Source organism: Chlorocebus sabaeus, chromosome 9 (genome assembly GCF_047675955.1).
Source record: "Chlorocebus sabaeus isolate Y175 chromosome 9, mChlSab1.0.hap1, whole genome shotgun sequence".
In the NCBI taxonomy this organism is placed as follows: domain Eukaryota; kingdom Metazoa; phylum Chordata; class Mammalia; order Primates; family Cercopithecidae; genus Chlorocebus; species Chlorocebus sabaeus.
The window spans coordinates 56,659,627-56,665,626 of NC_132912.1; positions in this window are offsets into that span (position 1 = coordinate 56,659,627).

A 6,000-nucleotide genomic window follows, 5' to 3' on the forward strand; every position below is an offset into this window, starting at 1 on the left:
GCCCAGAATCTGAAATGGATTAGAAAGTATTTATTACTGGGAAATATCTCAAACTCAAAGGGTAGGAAGTACAGTTGGATACCATAAAGACTCAAGTCAAGAACTGGAAAGTCAGGAAACACAATCCCTGTATCAGCTTTGATTTAATCAGATAATTTGGACTATTAATATTATGGAATAAGGAATACATGAGAGAAATAAAATCTTGTATAATTGTGGCAGGATCTGAGGAAGTAAAGATCCAAAATGCATCAGAGAAAAGTCACTGACAAGGCTTGGTGCTATCAAGGTCGACAGGAAGGTAAGCTGGATGTGGAACAAGAACAGGCAAGGATGACTTGGAAACCACTGGTACCTCTGAGTCTTTCCCTTATGGCCCTTGATCAATGATGATCAATAGTGAGCATCATCTATTCAGCCTTCCTTCTGCCTCCTAAATCTCATCAAGTTTCTCTTGCAGCCAACCCTAACTGTGAACCATGTAGGGAGGGATTTTTTTCTTTATGGATCCTGTTTTGTATCTTTTTTTTTTTTTTTTTGAGATGGAGTCTCACTCTGTCACCAGGCTGGAGTGTAATAGCGCAATCTCGGCTCACTGCAACTTCTGCCTCCTGGATTCAAGCGATTCTCCTGCCTCAGCCTCCTGACTAGCTGAGATTACAGGTGTGTGCCACCACACCCAGCTCATTTTTGTATTTTTAGTAGAGATGGGGTTTCACCATGTTGGCCAGGATGGTCTTGAATTGACCTTGTGATCCACCTGCCTTGGCCCTCCAAAGTGCTGGGATTACAGGTGTGAGCCACAGCACCCAGCCCTGTTTTGTATCTTTTTTGCTGTATAAACTATACCCATGACTAGAGTCTTATGAGTCCTTCTAGTGAATCTTCAAATCTGGAGTCCATCTTGAAAACCACCGATACAGTAAGACATCACATCAACCTGATTACTGAGAGAGTCCTCTAGTAGGCATATACATGGTACTTAAATATGTCCATGTTCTGAGGCAGTTCTTATAAGTCCATTTTATACCTCTCTCCCAGATCACCTAATGTCAATCTTCTTTTTTTCAAATTCTTACCAGTTGGCCACTCTTTTAGCCACTGTCCAAGAGTCAGTGTAGACCAGTATTTTAGTCCCTATCTCCTTTAGTGCAAATTGAACTTTCAAATGGTCTTTTCTCCTAAGCTCTACCCATTGGGAAGACTTATTTTCATCACTGTCTTTCAAGGCTGTCCCTGGGTTAGGGCTGTAATATAGTAACATGCAGACCCCACTATAGGTTAGGCCCATGCTGATGCTCTTAGGTTAACTGGTCATAGAAAAAGGTCCATGAAATCATAGATTTTGGTTGAGAAAAAGGTGGCAAAGCAACAACAAAAGGTACCATGAGAGTCTCAGGCATTTCCCCAAGCAGTTATTTGTGTCCTCAAAACCTGCTTGAACCTGTTCCTGTAAATACTGTCTCCATTAACAAAGGAATAATGTTTGAATGTTCAATCTTATTGATTTGGAGGATCAGGCAACACTCAGTTTATGATCCTGGGTCCTGAAGTCACTTGGTATTCCTTGGCCATGTACTCATGACCTCTGCTGCCTTACCAAACAGGTGCCACCTTTTTGCCTTGGCAACTAGATGCCACAATTATCTCCCAATTAATTTATCTGGACCTACACTTTCTCCCTCATCACTACCAGTAACAATTTGGGTAATTATGATGACACCACATGTCTGCAAAAGAGGTGATTTGTCCTCTAATCAAATGTGTGAGCAATTTTAGAATCCTGTTTTGAGGGTTTGTCTCCTGGGTACCACCTATTTTATTAGCATCTGGTAGGAAACAGATGGTACATCAAAAAGATACAATTGAAGGATGTCTAACAAAGTCACTATTGACAAATTTGTATGCTGGGATAACAGAAACAACAAGGGATAATAAAGCACCTTGGAATTAGCAGCAGTGGGAAGCCATTACCACGTTGGTCCTAGAGGAACAATGGGTGGGAATAGTTAGTGGATCCTGGCAAGGATTGGAGGTATAGGAGAAGGATCACCAAACAGGTGCCATAACCACCATTCAACCATGGCATGGCAGGATGGGAACCAGAGGGATAAATATCCCAACTTCTCACCCTCTAATTTCCTCCCAATAACACCCAATGGTGTTAGAACCCAATTCTAACACAGAAGGAGCTAGGACAATACAGTTCCCAGGGGTCAGCCTCCCAGGGCCCAGGGTAGGGTGAAGAAGTAGATCTCAAGTTTCTCATCTGTTGTGGACTGAATTGTGTCCCCCTGAAAACTCAAATATTGAAACCTTAACCCCCAATGTGACTGAATTTGGAGATGGAGTCTCCAAGGATAGAATTAAGGTTAAAGGAGATCGTAAGGATGGGGGTTGATCCAATAGAACTGGTGTCCTTATCAGAAGATGAAGAGAAACCAGAGATCTCTCTCTGTCGAGAAACCAGAGATCTCTGTCTCTGCCATGTGAAGACAGTGAGAAGAAGTTGGTCTTCTATAAGACAGGAAAAGACCTTTCACCAGGAACCAACCTGGCTGGCACCTTGATCTTGGCCTTCTAGCTTCCAGAACTGTGAGAAAAATAAATGTATATTGCTTAAATCACCCAGTCTGTGGTATTTTGTTACAGCAGCCTGAGCAGACTAATGCATCATCTATAAGATGGAGACTGTAACATGTGTCTCCTGAGATTCCTATGATGATTATATGAAGTAACATGGATTAGATTTCTAAATACAGTAGATGCATGAGAATCACTAATATTTATTACTTTTATTATTGGTATTCAGAGTTAAACCAGAGTCTCATTTCGTGATTTTTAGTTACGCCCTCTCTGTTTTTTCTTTTTATGAATTCAATTATCTTTCTTGAGGTGACTAAAATAGATCTTTATACATTATAGATACTATGTGATCTGGGATACCTTCTTTTTTTTTTTTTTTTTTTTTTTGAGACAGAGTCTCGCTCTGTCACCCAGGCTGGAGTGCAGTGGCCAGACCTCAGCTCACTACAAGCTCCGCCTCCCGGGTTTACGCCATTCTCCTGCCTCAGCCTCCCGAGTGGCTGGGACTACAGGTGCCTGCCACCTCGCCCGGCTAGTTTTTTGTATTTTTTTTAGTAGAGACGGGGTTTCACCGTGTTAGCCAGGATGGTCTCGATCTCCTGACCTCGTGATCCACCCGTCTCGGCCTCCCAAAGTGTTGGGATTACAGGCGTCAGCCACCGCGCCCGGCCAGATCTGGGATACCTTCTTATATTCTATTTGTAATCTGCTTTTGTTAATGTCTCACTTTTTCCACCCTCTGTATCATATTGGATTAGTGTCTCATTTTAGCAGTTTATAATGTCTTCCTTACTGGTTTATAAAAGATGGTTCTGAACTCATTACTCTGTAAATATAGATTATATATTTATTTTTGGAGTGAATTACTTTGTATCAGTCCCTGTTGAAGTTCACTTGCCCTGTTTGAAAATGTTCTTGTCAAGTAGTAGCCCCAACACTATTTCCATTTTTATCTTCTGTGTTTTACATCTTGCCTTGCTTGTCTTTTTAGTACATAAATGCTTATGGGTGGAAAACACTCATTTTATATTATCTTATATGTCAGTTTTAAGCATCAAGCACACTGATAATTTCAAAAAAATGAAAATCTTTTTAGTTAAAAAGTTTCATATTTTAGCACGAGACTTCTTTAGATTTACTGGAATGGTGGGTGTGCTTGTAATGAAGCACTGTCATCTGGACATTTCAGTTCTGAGCCACATGATCAGAGATGCACAAGTGTGGGAACTGCATGGATTCTTCTTCTTCAGAAGATAGTACCTCCAGAGGAAACATGGCCTGGCTGAAACCATTTTAGACTCCAGAACTGTAAGATAATACCTTTACATTGTTTTAAGTCAATAAATGTATCGTAATTTGTCACAGCAGCAATACAGCAGGTGTTACTATAGAATCATCGATAAGGAGAGGGATGGTAATAGGGATGGCATGAGTGGTAGATGACATAACTAAGGAGGCAATGACTGACCCCTGCACTGAAACGTTACTGGGGTTGCAGAAGGAGGAAGGAATTTTACAGTTGAGTCCCAGGGGTCATGGTGAAAGACTTGGGAAAGGTGGAAAATTAATCAGATTAGCGTAGCCATAGAACTATGGTAATAGAGAACCTGGGGAGTTTGGGTTTCTGGTTGTATCTGGATAAACAAGGGAGAGAGGTAAGAGCCCAGAGGGTCTTTTAGCTCCAAGTACTGTAGTTTCATTTATAGTAGTTCCTGTTTATCTGTGGATTCACTTTCTAAGGTTACAGTTACCTAAGGTCAACCACAGTCTAAAAATATTACATGGAAAATTACAGAAATCAACACTTTATACTTTTATTTTTCTTTTTAAGAGATGGAGTGTTGCTGCTTGCTCAGGCTGGAGTGCAGGGGTATTCACAGGTGTGATCATAGCACACTACAGCCTCAAACTGTTGGCCTCAAGTCATCTTCCCACCTCAGCCTCTCAAGTAGCTGGGACTACAGGTGCATGGCACTGCATTTGGCAACAATTCATAAGTTTCAAACTGGGTACATTTTGGGTAGCATGATGAAATCTCAAGCTGTCTTACTCTGTCTTGCCTGAGACGTGAAACTTCCAGTGTATTCATGCTGTAAATGCCTCCCGTCCATTAGTCAGTTAGTAACTGTCTAGGTTATCAGATTGACTGTTGCAGTATCTCAGTGTTTGTGTTCAAGTAACCCTTATTTTACCTTATAATGGCCCCAAAGCACAAGAGTAGTGAAGCTGGCATATTGTTATAATTGATCTATTTTATTAATAGTTATTGTTGTTAATCTCTTACTGTCTCTAATTTATGAAAAGTTTATCATAGATATGTATGTGTAGGTAAAAACATACTGTATACAGGGTTTGGTACTATCCACAGTTTCAGGCATCCATTGGGGGTCTTGGAACATGTCCCCATGAGGATCAGGGGTGTCTAGCAGATTTACTCAACACATATTTATTAAACACCTACTCTCAGGAGGCTCTGATATGGATATGAGTGGTTTAGTGGCCAAAGGGTAAGCAAGTGCATCCTCCTGGGAACCCCAGGAATTAGAGGTGCTCCAAGCTGCTTGTTTCTGTTCTGGAGGCAAAGCAGTGTGATAGGGTGTGTGGGTAGAGGGGGAATGAGAAGGAATGGATGTTGATGGGAATTATGTCTTGCTTAGAAGTGGTAGCTTGGGATTTCCAGTTTTCTCTGGTAGTTTGATGGGCAAGAGAAAAGACAAGCAACCTAAAATGGAAGAAGAATCAGACTGGTGTCAGATTTCTTATCCACAGCATAGGATGCTAAAAGTCAGTGGAGCAGTGCCTTCAAAACTTTCAAGGAATAGAATTGAGAACCTAGAATTATATAACAAGCAAGAATACAAGTAGTCATGCCAGTCTTTGGCCTCTGTGGCATAATATGAAATACACCTATTTGGTCTTTGTCCCACATTCCTGTCATAGAGCTCCTAAAACACCTGGAATTTCTTGAATAATAGGAGTATCTTTTGTTACTCTTAGTGGGCCCCTGTGATGATTCCTCAGTTTATGCTAATGAGATTAGTTAGGATAGGGCCAGTCACTGGAAAGACCAAGTGATGAGAGGACTAGAGAGTTAGAGCTTTCAGCTCTACCTACCAGTCTCTGGAAAGGGCAGAGATGCAGGTGGGAGTGGGGGAGGGTGGAGATCAAGCTCTATGAAAACTCTTGAGCAAGACTCAATGGGCTTCCTTGTTGTGGAACACATGGAGGTTGCTGAACACTGGAGGTGCTGGTGAGGGAGGATGCACACCCAGGGAGGATGTGAGAGCTTTGCTCTACCACACCTCACACTATGTATCTCATCATCTGGCTTTTCATCTGCATTCGTTATAGTATCCTTTATAACAGACCAGTAAATGTAACTTATGTTGGATATGAGTTCTAAATTTCTTTTCA